Here is a 16,071-nt window from a genome sequence, read left to right on the forward strand (position 1 = left end):
GTAGACATTTTCCAGGCAGGGACTGATATTGGGAAGGAACTCTGGGAATAATAATGCAAATGGGGAAGTTTGTGAAAAAAAGTAATAATTCTATTTCTAGACTTACTTTATTGTCAAATTATTTTTGGTGCCATTTAGTAAGTGAAGGGTTGAATTTCACCTTGATTAGTGATTTCTAGCTTCTCAAGCCAAACATCTAGTCAACATTCAAATACTTTTTTTTTTTTTAAGATTTTATTTATTTATTTGACAGAGAGAGATAGCGAGAGCAGGAACACAAGCAGGGGGAGTGGGAGAGGGAGAAGCAGGCTTCCCGCGGAGCAGGGGCCCGATGTGGGACTCGATCCCAGGACCCTGGGATCATGACCTGAGCCAAGGGCAGACGCTTAACGACTGAGCCACCCAGGCGCCCCAAATACTTTTTGAAGGTTTGAATGAATGCATGCCCTTCCTACCAGCCGTTCTCCAGACAAGCCTACCACTTTTGTGTCTTTCCATAGGCTCTTACCCTCTCCCTGGAGTCCATTCCCCAACACCGGATAAAGAAATCATCCTTCAGATAATTCCAAAATCATCTCCTTGAGAGGCATTTTCTGAGTCCTCTGAGCTGGCCAGTGCTGTCTCCTGACTCTCTCTTCTCTGGTGTCGTAGTTATGTTCAACTGTTTTGAGCCCATCTCTCCTCACCAAACAGTGCATCTTCTCCGCTCTGTGTCTCATTTATCTTTGTAGTCCCAGCATCCAACAGCAAGAGGGTGGAAGTAAATGCATTTGGAATAAATGGATGAGTTTATGCTTTTGAAAATGACTCTAGAATGGTCAGAAATTTCATCCCCTTTGGTTCAGATCATTAAAGTTAATTGAAAACCTTATCTCCACTGTAACTTTTTCTCATAACTGATTCTAAGTCTTTGGTTATCTTCTTGCTAACTAGGGGACCATGGGTATGTTACATTCAAACCCCAAATAGATTGGATTTTTAAAATTCTGTTGAGGAGGAAAAGTTTTCCTTTACCCTTCTAGATTCTTTGGATGGTAAACAGATATAAAACAGATTAACAAGAGAAACACTAACTACATATGCCTATGGGAGCCCCATAAGCACAAGAGACCCAAGGCCAAGTCAGACAATTGAGGTTTATATGCCATCCTAAGCTAAGAAATGGGATAGGAGCCTGGGGCTTCAAATGGGAGGAGGGTGATTCAGAGGATAATCAGAAGAGCATAAGTTTGGTAATTAGATGTTTGTCCTGCCATACAGATAGTTCAGATATAGAGCTCTGGTTATAGCTCTCTCTCTCTCTATCTATCTATCTCTCTGAGCCAGACCCTGTATCTAAATTCTTTAGCTAAGAGAGAGATAAAGCTTTTCTTGAGTCTGCTGGCTCTTGACAGTCTTCAGCTCAAAAGAATCTGCATGCCAAAGTGGTATATTTGGGGGTCACATATTTTGCTCCCCTTCAAGCCATAATAATCAGAGAGAAATTTGTTGTTAAGGTTGAATCCACTTTCAGTTGTTCAAGGTATATACATATATATACACTTTATATATATATATATATATATATATATATATATACCTTGAATATCTACCATCAGTATATGAAATCACCTGAGTGACACGGAAATCCACACATAAATCTATGACCTTCTGAAGATTTTACTTTAAAATAAAATATTTCAAGAGGAGTTGAAAGTAATGGATATTTAAAGAAGAGTGGTCCTTGGGGTGCCTGGGTGGCTCAGTCAGTTGAACGTTTGCTTTCGGCTCAGGTCATGATCCTGGGGTCCTGGGATCGAGCCCCGTATCAGGCTCCCTGCTCGGCGGGAAGCCTGCTTCTCCCTCTCCCACTCCCCCTGGTTGTGTTCCCTCTCTCGCTGTGTCTCTCTCTGTCAAATAAATAAATAAAATCTTTAAAAAAAATAAAATTAAATTAAAATAAAATAAAGAAGAGTGGTCCTTTAGGCAGCTGATTAAAACAAAGCTACTGATTTATCAATGCATCTTTAGCAGGTACCACTGTAGTCAAATATTCAACCACCAGAAAAGTATACTTTCAAATTCATCTTTGTTAGGTTTGAGCAATTTGAATGGGACAGATTCTGGAATCACAAGCCACAATTTCTCTTCCAACTATGTCCTCTCTTTTCATATATATATTTTTAAAGTTTTGTTTTTGTTTTTGTTTTGTTTTTGTTTTAGCAATCTTTACACCCAGCGTAGGGCTCAAACTCACAACCTCAAGGTCAAGAGTCACATGCTCTTCCATGTGAGTCAGCCAGGAGCCCCCTCTCTTTTCTTACATTATTACATCCTTTTCTTAACATCTGTTTCCCTGTAAAATTCATCTGGCCCCAGTTTCTCTCCTTTGTATGCTTATTATCAACATATTTTTATCACTACAGGGTATGTGTTTCTTTCAGTATACCTTCAGCTCCTTGAAGACAAGAACAATGACTTCCTTATCTTTGCTTCTCCAGCATTTAGCAGAAACTACCTATGGTGATCAATAAGTGCATATTGAATGAATGGATTGGTGAATTTGACAAACATTTACAGAGAACCTACTATATGCCAAGTACTATTTATGGCCCAGGGACATAGAACAATGAAAAAAATCTGCAAAATCTTTCTCCTCCTTACAGAGGAACTTACAGAGGAATGAATGAATAAATGCATGAAATAAACATTTCCAAATCCTTTACCTCTAGTAGAAAAGCATTCTGGAAATTCCCAGTGTATTTGTGTGTTCACAAATAAATTGATTTTTGGAACTCAATATTTTTTCCATAATAATGATGACAAAATAGCTATTAGTAATGAAGGATAGTTGGAAGAAAGGCAGGCAGGGACAAGGGGTCCTGCCCGAAGAGGAAACCACCCTTTACAGGATTTTACACCACCCTGGAAGGAGCCCTCCACCCTTTCCCACATGATAGGTAGATGACAAAAACCTGATTGGGTGATAGGTGCGCGGAGGATTAATCAGAAAAAAGCCCACCAACAAGCCCATAAAAACCCCTAGACTTAGAAACTCCAGTGGCAACCCTCTCGGGTCCTCTCCCCCTTCCTCGAGAGCTTTGTACTATCGCTCAATAAACTTTGTTTTGCTGCCCACCACTCTTCATCAGGTCTACCTCTTCATTCTTTGAAGTGGCATGACCAAGAATCATGGGCACCAAAGGAAAAGAAATCCTGCAACATTAGGATATCAGTTGTCTAAAACACTGTACTAAAAAAAAGAGTAGAAATAAATTATGTTATAAATATAATCATTAAGAGTGAGGAAATAAATTTTATTTGAAAAAGTATACAGAAGTCCTTCTAAGTCTCATGAAACAAAATGTCCAACAAATATTTTTTAATAAATAGGGAAAAAATTATGCTTATATTGACTTTTCTTTTTCCTTTATATCTATCATCTTCTCTCTAAAAATCTGTTTTTTCTTGAATATATCTATATTTTCCACCATGCAAGAAATTAGAGTTACCTATGTTCTCTCTGATATTTTTATTCTAATTTATTTATTAGATATTTAATGGCAGTAAGTCTTGATTTCAAACTTACTTAGCCAAAATACAAGATGAGATAGCTTTGCAATCTGCTTTTTCATCTCAATCTGTGTTTTATCATCTGTAAATTGGGTTCTTTTATTGAATATGTACTTGTACTACATTTATCTACAGTACAATGCACTCATAGAAAGAATTCTTCTGTTCATAGGTATTTTCCTTCTAGCCTGGGTTCTTCCTCTGCCTTCTGAATGGCATGTTCCATTTTCATATTATTATTATTATTACTATAATTATTACTTTTGCTGCAATGATTCACCTAATTTTTTTTAAAGATTTTATTTATTTGTTTGAGAGAGAGAGAAAGAGCAAGTGAGGGAGCACAATCAGGGGGAGCGTCAGAGGGAGAGGGAGAAGCAGGCTTCCCGCTGAGCAGGGAGCCCGATGCGGGGCTTGATTCCAGGACTCTGAGATCATGACCTGAGCCAAGGGCAGATGATCAACCAACTAAGCCACCCAGGCATCCCTGAACATGATTTATTTTTTTTCATTTTGCTCATGCCTAACCTAGGAGTCTCTCTCCAGATCCACTATTAGTTTTTTGTTGCCCAGTAGAACGTCTGGGGAATAAAATTCTGTTTTGTTTCATTCATTTCATTTGTTTTTGGGGATGAGAGAGTGTGATGTTGTGATATAATACAAAATATTTATTTATTTTTTTATTTTTTTATTTTTTAAGATTTTATTTATTTATTTGAGAGAGAGAGAGAGAGAGCACATGAGAGGGGGGAGGGTCAGAGGGAGAAGCAGACTCCCTGCTGAGCAGGGAGCCCGATGTGGGACTCGATCCCGGGACTCCAGGATCATGACCTGAGCCGAAGGCAGTCGCTCAACCAACTGAGCCACCCAGGCGCCCCAAAATATTTATTTTTGTATTTGTTCAGGGTTTGTGGCATGATGCTCCTAAAATCCTTGTAATATCCCTAAGTGATAAGAGTGATAGGAGCATCTTTTGCTATAATATTTGGGTTTTGTTTCCAGCTCCTGGGAATAGCTGCAGAGTATTAAAGGTGAAAGGAGTACCTTTTGCTTTCATAAAAAGTCCCTTTTTAACCACACCTGAGTTTATGTTAATGAGGTGACTTTTGGAAAGCCCCTAAGGATAGAGGTTGCTAAGAGAAGCAACCACACCTCAGAGGGTTGTAACTTTTGGCCCCACCTTTTGACCTCCAGGGATGGAGGAGAGATCACTAATGGCCAATGATGTAATCACTCGTGCCTACATAATGAAACCTCCATAAAAAACTGAGGAAGAGATCTTCAAGGTTGCAGACACGTCAAGGTGCTGGGGTGGGGGGAGGCATCCACTGCCTGGGGAAGACAGGGAAGCTTCATGCCCTGTCCCACATTCCTTGTCCTATGCACCTCTTCACTTTGGCTGTATCTGAGATGTATGTTTTCATAATAAACTTGTAGTCTAGTAAGTAAATGTTTTCCTGTGAGTCACTCTAGCAAATTATTGAGCCTGAGGAAAGGGTGTGGGAACCCTAAATTTCTACTCAGTCAGAAGCACTGGTGAAAATCTGGACTTTGAATTGACATGTGAAGTAGGGGGAGTGACAGTCTTGTGGGGCTGAGTTCTTAACCTGTGGGGTCTGCACTAAGCCCATGCTATTCAAGTCAGAATTGCTTGATGTGGAAAATCCATACAACTGGTGTCATCTGTTGATGTGAGTAGTAGAATAAAGAAAAACTAGTTTTTCCCATTTAGTTGGTGTCCAGAGAATCAGAGAATTGGTTGGTGGTGTGGGAAAACATTCCAGAGAAAGAATCTATAATTTGGCTTTATTCCACCAGATTTACCCTAACTTTCTGATACTTTTCTTTAAACCACATATAGCTAACAAAGGCTAGAACTGTGCCTTCTTTATAATTATTTAAATTTCTTTACAATGGAAATAAATGTGTAACATCTCTGAGCAAGAGGTGTGGGGGGGGAGAATGGCAGGTGTTGTTTCTTAAATAAGTTCAATGACTTCTTCAAACACTTTTTAATTGTGACTATTTTGAAAAGCATCATCTTAGCGATCACCTCTCCATCTTTCCTTATTGTACCCCCCCACCCCCCGGCCACTTTTCAAAAGACTTCATTATGCATAGGACATTCTTTCCCTTTCCATTTGTAAAGGAAGAAAAATAAAACCAAACATTCCAGTTATTTATACCTTCTCATTCTTTCCTCTCTTTGGTATTTGTCAATGACATTCTGCACTAGTAATATATTGCAGTGCAATAAACCATCCCAAAATTTAGTGGTTTAAAACAACAGTATTTAGTTCAAGCAGTTTGGGCAAGGCTAAATAGCTGGTCCCTGCTCCATGCAGAATTAGCTAGAGCAACTAATAGGCTGAGCCTGTATAAGGGTGTGCTTACTCACATCTGTGGTTGATGCTGCTGTCATCTGGGACCATCAGCCAGAACACCTACCTATGGCCTCTCTCTAGCTGCTTGGCTTCCTCCCAGTGTAGTGGCTGGGTTCTAAGAAACAGGAAGTCAAAGACATCAGTTGGTTTGTTTTTTTTTAAAGTAAGCTCTATGCCCAACATGGGCTTGAATTTACGACCCTGAGATCAAGAGTTGCATGCTCTACCACCGAGCCAGCTAGGTGCCTCAAAGACAACAGATTTTTAAGGGCTGGGCTCACAAGCTGGAACAGATACGCTGTCAATTCTCAGATTCAAGGGGTGGAAACTTGCCCTCATCTCTCCATGGAAGGCATGTCGAGGAATTTCAAAGTCAGATTTAAAACTCCACACCTTCCCTCAAACGTATCACCTTATCTTTTCACTGTATTGTTTCTGTGTTAAAATAAAATAAAGGTGACATTGAACATTTCCTTCCATGGATACCTGGGTCCACACGAATCATGGCAGCTGACTCACACATGTAACATTTTCCTTGCCCATGGAAGGGAGTTGCACACCTGAATTACGGAGATCACAAAAACCAGGTTCAAGAGGAAGAGGGTTTCATATACTTTTCTAGTCTACTCTCCTCCCCAGGTCAAGGGGAGGCTTTGGGCAGAAGAGATGAAGGGGTAAGTTGGAAGCAGGAAGAAACACCCAGGCATTCATGTGCAGTTGTAACATCTAATCATGCTGTGTTTCTGGGACATGGCGCTGTTGGAAGTGGGCCATGTTGCCAGTGAGGAGGTGAGAAGTAACCTAGGGAGGGACCAGAGAAGGCAGCCACACAAGGTCCTGCTGACTGGCATCACCCCAAGCAAGGGTGGTTCCTTTTTCTCCCAGCCATAGCAGCCCAGCATCACCTGCGGGCTCCAGCCATTTGCTCATTTACTCATTCAACATACATGCCCGTGACAGGGTCGAGACCATGTTATCCCAAAATAGAACGCATTGGCATATGGAATATTTAAGCTGAAGAAATGTGAGAAATAGCATGTGTCGGATTGACTTTCTGATCTTCCCCTGAAACAGGAAATAAAACCCTCATATGAGAGGTGTCCTCCCTACACCCAGAGAAAAGGAGCGTTCTTGTCACCAAAGTTGAAGGGACACAGAGAGGAATCTGCATGAACAGGCCTTGCTAGGTTTTCGCCAGTTTACTACACTTACCTCATAACCTTTGTCTCATCATCGTGCCACAACTCTTCATCAAACCTAGCATAACAGCACGCAGGCTTAATCGTTTCTTCGGGTCTTCATTTCTTTAGGAAGGATCCTGCATTATGTAAGACTTCTATTAAATATATATGTATGTTCTTCTCTTATTAATCTGTCTTTTGCTACAGGGGTGCCAGTCGCAAACTTGGAAAGGTAAAGGGAAAAGATTTTTTCCCTCCTCTAGGAGGCCAAGTGACCGTGAAACCTACCAGTGTAATAAGAAATTGTCTAGTGCTTCTCTGTATCTTTGTCTGCTCCATGAGCCCAAATTGCTATTCTGTTACTCTCTCCATACTGCCCACTGCCTTCCAACATACACACACACACACACACACACACACACACACTGATATACCACTTCTCTCCAGCACCTGCCGGCCTGAATGCTGGTCACCCCTCGGGATATCTCACACACACACACTCACACACACACACACTGATACACCACTTCTCTCCAGCACCTGCCGGCCTGGATGCCTAGGTACCCACCTGGTCACCCCTCAGGATATCTTCTCCCAAGGGCTGTCCCAGATGTTGGTGGAAAATAAACCACCACAACCTCAAAGTTTGGCTGTTGACCCTCTCTTCTCCTTTCCTCCTCTACCCCAGCTTTGACCGCTAACCCTTATTGAGTTTGAATTGAGCTTACCACCCCTGCTCAGAGCTGTTCCAAACTTTTGCGAACCTGCACCTAATTCCCGAGTTTGCTTGCAGCTGCACTGTGAAGCGGACCCTTGATTTTTCTGAAAGTCACACTCACAGGACCACCACGAGGCTAAGCAGTGTGGAAGGTAAAGGAGACAAGATCTCTTTACAGAATCCTGCTTAAACACTCTGATCTTGCACGCCTAGGTGGGTCAGTCGGTTGAGCTACCAACTCTTGATTTTGGCTCAGGTTATGATCTCAGGGTCCTGGGATTGAGCCCCACATGTGGCTCCATGCTCAATGGGAGTCTGGAGATTCTCTTTCCCTCTCTCCCTGCCTCTCCCCGCCCCCACTACCCCTCCCTGCCCGTCCGCATGCTTGCTTGCACTCTCAAATTAGAAAAGAAAAGAAAAGAAAAGAAAAGAAAAGAAAAGAAAAGAAAAGAAAACACCCTGATCTTCATAATCCTAACAACGCCTACATTTCTGCATTGTCTCAACCTACTTGTAGCCCTCCAGGCAGGGCTTCCCCGATATGGTTGGTACACAGTGCATGAGGCTCCCAGGACAAGGACTCTAGGAAACTTCTCTCCATCCCCTGACCATTTTACCCACTTTTGTGTATAAGTCTTTGGGTTCTCAGTGAGGGAGTCAAGCAGAGGAACCCTGGCCCTTTTGTCAATCTTTATCTTGACTAATATGCCTCACTATCCACCACCACCGCCCCCCCCCCCGCCCCCGGGGCCGTGGCTGCAAGTCCAATTTCTCATTGTAATCTTTGCTTTCACACTTTTAAAAAAATTGCTCCAGGGGCGCCTGGGTGGCTCAGTCGTTAAGTGTCTGCTTCGGCTCAGGTCATGATCCCGGGGTCCTGGGGTCGAGCCCCGCATCGGGCTCCCTGCTCCGTGGGAAGCCTGCTTCTCCCTCTCCTGCTCCCCCTGCTTGTGTTCCCTCTCTCGCTGTGTCTCTCTCTGTCAAATAAATAAATAAAATCTTTAAAAACAAAATTTAAAAAATAAAAAAAATTAAAAAATTGCTCCAAACTGGGGTAAATGGAGCTGACTTGTTTGGGGCCCTTTAATGTTGGGAGAGCAGTAGGGGTCTCATTGGCCTGTTCAACCTTTTAGTACTAGTGCAGTAGTAAGATCTGTGTTTTAAGCCTATCAGTATCAGTTTTATTAACCCATGTTTAAATAAACATCTAATGATTTTCACCTTGCTGGGATGAGTCCTATGACTGTTCTCTCTTTTTTTTTTTTTAACTAATTTATTTTTTTTTAGTAATTTTTTTTTTTTAGTAATTGCTACACCCAACATGGGGCTCGAACTCACGACCCTGAGATCAAGAGTCTCATGCTCTTCCGACTGAGCCAGCCAGGCACTCTGACTGTCCTCTTTTGTCTTTTTTTCACCCCTATCAATGTTTCTTTCCTTTATTCACCTTATTTCTTAATAACCATTTTAAACTCTTCATTTTCCTAAAACCAGTCCTTGACTCTTCCCTCAGCCTCTCCCATTCTCTTGTTAATTAATGTAATGTTTTTATAAGCATCTGTGAGACCCATGAGGAGAAGCTAAGACAGCAGATTCCACGAGGCTTCTAGACGGTTGCTCAGTTATTCAGCACTAATGTTATATGGGGTGCCCCTACAAAACGGGGTCCCTCAGCCGCAGCGCTTACCATGACTTGGATAATGGGCACATTCAGTAGGTGAGTATCCTGATTATCATGAAGCCAGTCCCACATGGCCTGTATATGAAATGCATCAGCGGCTTCATCTGTGGTGTTGCACTTGCATTTAGAGAGAGAGAGTTGGGCAGTCTCCCTTCTCAGGCTCAACGGATCTCATGGTGGCTGTTATCCAGTCCCTGAGGCTGGCTGTTCCCTCAGGAACAAGTGTCTGGATGCTGGGCCATCTGTGATTGTTCAGTAGTAGCGGGTCCCCTCTGAACCCAAACGTGCTCGTCCACCTACAGCATCCAAAACCAAAGGCACTCCCCCTAAATCACTCTGGAAATCCATTTTCATAAAGGTTCTTCAAGAAGCTGACGATACTCACCCACAAAATGGCACTCTGCCACGCTGCACTCCCTGCTCTCGGTAGTTTCTGGGTTTTGTCCCCCCTCTAATGTGGACTGTCTTGCTGGGGGCCCGAGGTCTTAGAGGTACTGTCTGTTACGCCTGCACTGTTTTTCCCTTTGAGGGGGGCTTTGAAGCCGGAGGCCTAAGCTCAGATCAAACAGAAATCTGAGCCTGGTCTAGCGTCAAAGTTTGACCCAGGGCTCTCTTTTAATTCCATTTTAGTGATTATGGATAACAGTAACCAAGGGATTGTGTATTTTACCTTTGGCTCATTGGTGTGCATTTTCTTCTGCTTCCAGTAAACCAGCTCCCAGGGAGTTGTAGCCATCTCTAAATTCCACTGGCAACTTTTACCTTCAGTAAATGATTGTAGCACAGATGCTGCTCCATCCATCAGGGACCATGTGGCCGCCCAGCAATCAAAGGTTCCTCATCCCCGAAACTTTCATCCTTTCTCTTCCCAGACTACAAGTTGGCTGGCCCCACACAGTGTCAGGGGGGCAGAACGGCACCAGAAGATTTCTTAATACACTGGCAGGCCTCACTGTCACTTATAGGTGTAGGATCTTTTTCCTCTACCCTCTGGAGATTCCAAGGATCTTAGAAGCTCTTATGTCAGGGAAGACTAGATAGTAGAACAAAAAAAATGCTCCTATTTCCCCCCATCACTCAGGAAATTACAAGGGTTTTAGGAGCTCTGTGTCAGGAACTGGAGGCAGAGACCAAATATGTATTTCTTATTATGTCACAAGTGCTTGTAAGAGAATTTTTTGTTACCCCTCTGGGTGGACACAGTTCCATAAGCACAAGTGTTATTGATTAGAAATCATCTTTATGCCAAGGAAAAGGGAGTGAGCAGAAGATGCACTGGATTTCCAGCCCCACTAGGCCCTCAGCTGGGGCTTTTGTGTAGGGCAGCCCAAAACAGTGAGCACATGATCTCTGGGCAGTGGGGCTAGTCAGTTTCCTTACACTAGCTGGTGGCTTACTTAATACCCTAAAGTCGGAAATGATCTAACCCCTCCCACCCACTTCCATGCTAGTGCCACTTTTCTACTTCCATTCAGTGAGTGTCTGTCTTCTGTCTGTCTCCTTATAGACTAAAGGAATGAAAACACTCATCACTAGATCCTATAAGGTCACAGTTTTCCCAGCATTCCTTTCAGCAGCAGGTTTAATGAATACTGTCAGAATTACCCTCGGATCGTCTAAATGCAGAATACAAAGTCACAACCAGTCTAAAACACGGGTAACGATATCAAGTATGGAAACTTTCGACCTATACATTCCCAAATTCCAGACCATAAATAGGACTGATCCAGAATATCATGAACAGTAATTCCATGGAATCATTTCAATAGACATTAATAGCTGTTATGTGAGGAAAGGATTCTTTAAGTATGTCTAAGAAGCTGTGAGTTCAATGAAGTTCTCAGAGCCTTTCTTCTAGCGGTATAGACGGTGTCTCCAAGAAGGGATAGGACATGCTCTGTTTCCCAAATTCATATGACCACAGGAACTTATTGGCAAGGAGCACATCCATGGAGCATATTTTGAAAAACATTAAGGCACAAGGACTTAGACACAGAGGGACTCTGCCTGTAGATGGAGCCAAAGGCTCCAATTCCCCTCTAGGTTAAAAGATTTCTGGTATAATAAGAAAGGTCATATACATTGCTAATTTCCCTCTATATCTTTAATCATTAATTGATCTTTTTTTTTAACTGATCATTTTTTTAAGCATCAACTTAATTTTTTTTAAGATTTTATTTTTAAGTAATCTCTACACCCAACGTGGGGCTCGAACTCACAAAACTGAAATAAAAAAATCAAACGCTCCACCGACTGAGCCAGCCAGGTGCCCCTACATTCTGAATTCTAAGATCTCAAATGTTCTCTTGAAAAGATCATTGATGGCCCAATGTCTAAAAAGATAGTTTTCAGTGTTTTCAAACTGGGCTAGCAAACTAGGACCTGTGGGTCAAAATGGCCTGCTGCCTGTTTTTGTTAAGTGATGTTTAAAAAAAAAAATACAGTCATGCCCTTTCATTTACATATTGCCAAATGCCTGCTTTTATGCATCTGCAGAGTTAAGTAGTTGCAATAGAGACTGTAAGCACCCCCACCCCACCCCCCGCCCCGGCCCAAACGGAAAACATTTTATATCTGGCTCTTTATAGAAAAAGTTTGCCTGTCCCTACTCAAAAGAAAAAATGAAAGGTAGTGTTAATTCAGTACTCAATACATGTGTCTCTTTTCCAAATCATATTTCAATGAATTTAGCTAATTTAAGCTTGAAATAATGCAATTAATTATATTTTTCCTTTTAACCATCTCTGTGTAATCTGAAGGTTTTCCTTTGGTTTTTCTCTCAGAGAGTCCTCTAATCTTCCATAATAAACTTCTTGCCTAAATATGAAAGTTGCAATTTTTCAAACTTCTACTTCTGATTAAAAATGGCAGATTGAGGGGTGCCTGGGTGGTGCAGTCGATTATGCATCCAACTCTTGGTTTTGGCTCAGGTCATGATGTCAGGGTGATGAGATTGAGCCCCAGGTCAGGCTCCATGCTCAGTGTGGAGTCTGCTTGAGATTCTTGCTCCCTCTCCTTCTGCCCCCCCACCGTGCTCTCTCTGTAAAATAATCTTTCAAACATTAAAATAAAATTTAAAAATAAAATAAAAATGGCAGATTGAACATATCCATTTATCTCATGTCCCATCAAAATCCTATTATAATGAAGTAAAAAAAATTTAAAAGACATAAGCCCCCAAAGACAAAGAGACAATAATGAACAAATAATTTTTACGAAGGTCAAGCATACGTAAAGTGGACGGAGAAGCGATAACTAATTTAGTGAGCTCAGGAAGCTGACCCTATGTGCCCAATGAAAAGCGAGCTGATTTAACAAGAGTTGTGGCACAGCTCAGAAACAGAGGTTCTGGAAGTACTTAGGGGAGATAAGGCATTAGGCTTATAGCAGAAGAACGGACTAAAAATCTGTGCGAGGAACCATTAGTTTCTCCCCCTGCAGCAAACAGCTAAGCGATTCTCTTTTGTTCAGCCCCTCAAGGAGATAGAAGGTTTATTCTCTGGGGAGAGTGACGCGGGGAGGCCCAGGGCTCAGGAATACCAGGTGTAGTGTAGGCTCAAGTAAAAGGCTGACAACATGGGCTTGGGTGGAAGAAAACCATGCCTGACGCATGCACCAAACTCTTCCCTCTCTCTGGCCGACTGCTAGTGATCCACCAAAATTCATTCTCTTTTCTTCCAAGGTAACCGAGTTGTGACTGGGCAAGTGGGATGTTAGGCAGGCAGCACGGTTCCGGCCCCACTGCAGCTAAGTGTGACCCAGAAGACTAAGCTCTCACCCGAGGAAGGTAAACACACATTCCTGCACCTGAGCTTCTCCTGGCTCTTCCCCTTTCCACAGCGGGACCATGGGTTTGTCCGACACTCTGTTTCAACCACAAAGAAAAGGACGATGCCCTAGGGTAGTGATTCTTACACCTTGACATGGATCAAAATCACCTCAGGTTTATGAGACCACGAAGCCCCACTCCCAAAGTTGCTGACTCAGTAAGTCTGAGGTAGGCCGGAAAAGTCTGCATTTCTAACAATACTCTAGGTGATGCTGATGCTGTTGGTCCAGGGACCATTGTCTGAGAAACATTGCCCTATGATATGTACCTAGACAGAAGAAAACCGAATTCCTAAAATGACTGGGTGGAGATGAGCAGTCCAGTTACCCAACCTTGACAGTTATGTGAAAGAGAACTTTGTTTTTCAAGCCACTGCACTTCTGGATCTCTTCAGCAGATAGCTTTCTATCCTGATTAATAGTCTTGCCTAGCTCCTGGAAGTGTGCCAGGAGAGCTGACACCCAGGTTTCTCTTGAGAACCTGGTTGGCTGCAGAGAAGCAAATTTATTTTATTCATTTATTTTAAAAGATTTTATTTAATTTTTGCAATTGAGAGAGAGTGTGAATGGGGGGGAGGGGTAGAGGGAGAAGCAGACTCCCCGCTGAGCAGGGAGCCTCACTGGGGACTCGAGGGATCATGACCTGAGCCAAAGGCAGACACTTAACTGACTGAGCCACCCAGGCGCAGATTTTATTTATTTATTTGAGAGAGAGATAGAGAGAGCACGAGCAGGGTGAGAGGCAGAGGGAGAAGGAGAGGGAGAAGCAGACTCTGCACTTAACCGACTGGGTCACCCAGGTGCCCCAAGAAGCAATTTATATATACTGTTGGAGTTACCCAACAAAAACATCAACAACACCCAGGCTTACTATCTCATTTTGCTATAGCAAATCCTCCATGTCAATAAGCCACACCCATGCAGAGACCTAGTCAGCTTTGTGTGCCTCCCAAACACAAGAAAAAAGCATCTAACATAAAAGATAAAAAAAAAAACAAAAATGAAGGGATGCCTGGGTGGCTCAGTCGGTTAAGCGTCTGCCTTTGACTCAGGTCATGATCCCAGGGTCCTGGGATCGAGTCCTGCATGGGGCTCCCTGCTCAGCGGGGAGCCTGCTTCTCCCTCTGCCCCTCCCCCTGCTCGTGCGCTCTTTCACTCTCTCTCTGACAAATAAACAAATAAAATCTTAAAAAAAAATGAAAAAGAAATAGGACTAAGATGAGAGAGAGAGAGATGATGCAAGGAACAGAAGTTTGTTTGCTTGTTTGTTTTTTTTTTAAATTACCATTAATCAGAGTTTAGAGAATATATTGTACCCTTTAAAAAGAACTGGATGCTGCTTCCTTTCCAACCAGGGCTTGGCAGAATGGCTTCTGCAAAGGGTGGCCAGAAGAAGAAGGGTCATCAATGAGGTAGTGACCACAGAATATACCATCAACATTCACAAGCGCACCCATGGAGTGGGTTTCCAGAAGCATTTCCCTCAGCCATTCAGAGAGATCCAGAAATTTGCCATGACAGAGATGGGAGCTCCAGGTGTGCACACTGACACCAGGCTCAACAAAGCTGTCTGGGCCAAAGGAACAAGGAATGTTCCATCCCATATCTGGTATGGTTGTCTAGAAAATGTAGTGAGCGTGCAGATTCACCCAACGAGTTCTATACATTGGTTACCTGTGTACCTGTCACCACTTGCAAAAATCTACAGACAGTTAATGTGGATGAGAACTAACTGCTGATTGTCAAACAAAGGTATAAAACTGCAAACACATAAAAAAAGAACTGGATGCGATTTCGAAAAGTTATAATCTGAGAAAACAGGTTCTTAGAAATTAAAAACAGTAACTGAAGTAAACCTTAAAATAGAAGAATCAGAAGAATAACACATAAGCAAGGAGGTGGACAATAGTTTTTTAAAAAGGAAAAGAAAAGAATTTTAGAGAATCAGTCAAGAATCTACTGAGAATTCCAAAAACACAGGATGAAGGGATGGAAATTACCAAAGAAACAGTAAAAGGAAATTTCCCCATGCTGAAGGATGTGGATTTCCAAATTGGAAGAGGCCATAATGTGCCCCACAAAATGGATGAAAAAAGACCCATTTAAAGGCACAGTATTATGAAATTTAGTACTTCAGTGATTAAAAAATAATCCAAAAGCTTCCAGAGCAGAAACACATTACAAATAAAAGAGTTAAGAAAATAAATAAATAAAAGAAAGAAATAAAAGGAAAAAAATAGTGTTGGCTTCCCCCAAAAAACCCCAAAAGTTGTAATCTACAAGTTAATGAAGACATACCTTCAAAAAATTCCAAAAAAGGTTATCAACTTAGAATTCTACATTCAGGGGCACCTGGGTGGCTTAGTCAGTTAAGCATCTGCCTTTGGCTCAGGTCATGAGTCCGGCTCCCTGCTCAGTGGAGAGTCTGCTTCTCCCTCTCCCTCTGCCCCTCCCACCGCTCATGCACTCTCTCTATCTCTCTCTCAAATAAATAAAATCTTAAAAAAAAAAAAGGAATTCTATACTCAGTGAAACTATTAATCATATATGAGGGTAAAGACATTTTTAAGCCTGAATGGTCTCAGAATTTACCTGCTGCTTCTGCTTTCTCTTTCTACTGAGAAAATGAAGGCAAGTGAGAAAGTAAACAAGAAAAAGACCCCAGATCCAGTAAACAGGGATCCAGCATGCGTCATACACAAAGGGAGTTTCCAAGATGATGGTAAA

At 42.2% G+C, this 16,071-nt stretch overlaps 1 pseudogene; it reads left to right on the forward strand.

The window, feature by feature from the left end:
- Positions 1–14,710: 14,710 nt before the first annotated feature.
- LOC145721069 (large ribosomal subunit protein eL31 pseudogene) lies at positions 14,711–15,076 on the forward strand (annotated as a pseudogene).
- Positions 15,077–16,071: the final 995 nt, after the last annotated feature.

This window comes from Leptonychotes weddellii, chromosome 4, assembly GCF_054177405.1.
Source record: "Leptonychotes weddellii isolate Sample4059 chromosome 4, ASM5417740v2, whole genome shotgun sequence".
Taxonomy (NCBI): Eukaryota; Metazoa; Chordata; class Mammalia; order Carnivora; family Phocidae; genus Leptonychotes; species Leptonychotes weddellii.